This window comes from Pinus tabuliformis, chromosome 3_1 (genome assembly GCF_031772625.1).
Source record: "Pinus tabuliformis cultivar Carrire ecotype Pingquan chromosome 3_1, CPIR1, whole genome shotgun sequence".
Lineage (NCBI taxonomy): Eukaryota > Viridiplantae > Streptophyta > Pinopsida > Pinales > Pinaceae > Pinus > Pinus tabuliformis.
Window position 1 is genome coordinate 791508809 of NC_142301.1, and position 2097 is coordinate 791510905.

Sequence of the window (2097 nt, forward strand, 5' to 3'; positions counted from 1 at the left end):
GAATTGTTGTGGATCCAACACTAAAAATTCCACCTAATGTACTCTTTCAGTTGAATGGACTCCTTGCCCAATCTGCATCTGTGAAGCCACACAACTTCACTCCCTCTTTTCGTCTGTACCATAATCCATGTTGGGTAGTGCCTATGAGGTACTATAAAACATGCTTAGTTGCCTTTCAATACAACTTGGTTGGCCTAACAATAGCTTGGCTTAGCTAGTTGATTACATAGCACATATCTGGTTGTGTGTTCACAAGATACATCAATGAACCCACTAGCTGTCAATAAATGATAACATCAACCTCTTCACCTAAAGTGGCATTCTCCTTCCTCCAATTGGTCACTAGAGGTGTCTCTATGGGCTTACAACTCACCATGCCAAATATTTGCAATATCTTGGTTGCATACCTTCCTTGAGACACAAATAATTTCCCATCACCTTGCCATACTTCTAGCTCGAGGAAGTAGTGCATGAGACCCATGTCTTTCATGTCAAATTCCCTTGCAAGGTCCTCCTTGCAAGAGCTGGTCAGTTGCTCATCACCTGTCAATATAAAATCATCAACACATAAAACAATGATAAGAAATTTACATTCTACCAAAATATGATAGAGGTTCATATCTGCTTCACTTTTGGTGAAGTCCAATCTAGTGAGGTAATTATCAATCTAAGTGTACCAAGTTCGGGGTACCTGTTTGAGACCATATAATGCTTGCTCGAGTCTGCATACATGATACTCTCAATAAAATGTCTTAAAACCTTCTAGTTTCTCTATGTAGACTTCCTCCTCAATAACACCATTGATAAATCTTTTTTTTACATCCATTCGGTGTATCTTCCACCCCATCTATGTAGCCAGTGCAATAATTGATCTAATGTATGAATACCTTACTACGGGAGAAAGGTTTCCTCATAGTCAAATCCCTCAACTTGATAAAATTGTTTGGCCACAAATCTGGCCTTATACTTCTCTATGCTTCCATTTGTTGCATGCTTAACCTTGAAGATCCATCTCGAACCCACAACTGATTTATCTGTCGGTCTTGGGACCACTTCCCAAACATTATTCTTCATGATGGATTCATATTCTTCCACCATTACATCAACCCAAACTGGTTGCTCAAATGATTCCTCAAAAGAGGATGTCTTAATCTCTACAAGCTCAATCATTAGATCCATGTAGCTAATGTACCTCTCAAGTGACCTCCTTTGCCTGCGCAAATTTGAAGGAGCTCCCACATTCTCCCTCGCATCCTACACCAATCTATCAACTTCCCTAGTTCACTTTCTACCTTCTCTAGATGGTTATGCTCGAGTGGATATCTCCACTATGCCTCCTCTCTACTCTTCCATTTGTGTTTTCTCCATAACTTTCTGAGGCTCTCCTTTGGAGCTAAAATATCCTCTTCTAGTGGGATTTGAATCTCCCTCTCAAGGGATCATCTCATTCCCTTTTTCTCATCAAAATTTACATCCCCTCGCACAACTGTAATTTTGGGGGAGGGGAAGTAAACCCAATAATTGTGTGGATTTTTGGTGTAACCCACAAAATCTCCCAACTCTGTTATCAGCTCAAGTTTCTTCCTCATATCTTTGGAGATGTGGTAGGAAACAGAGGCTCCAAAAATTCTGAAATGAGACACATATGGTTTTCTCCTCGAGAAATCATCCTTCTAAAAAAATCATACCAAAAATCCAATGAGGACTCTGGTTCTACAAGTAGAGTGTTGTGTTACATGCTTCTACACACAAATGCAGTGGCATGCCTTGGTCATGTAGAATATGTCTAGCAACTCCCAGAATTATCAGGTTCTTTCTCTCAGCTACCCCATTCTGTTGTGTGTTGTGGGGAGTTGTCATTTCTCTTCAAATCCCTTCTTTGGCACAAAAGTCCTTGAAGTTATTCGAAACATACTCAACTCCATTACCGCTCCTAAGAGCCTTCACATTCTTGTCGGTCTCTTTCTCAATTAGTGCCTTGAATTCTACAAATTTTGAGAATGTATCATCCATCTTCTGCTTTAAGTAGATCCAACACTTTCTTGAGAAATTATCAATAAAAATAACATAGTATTTATATATGGCAGTGGAGACTGT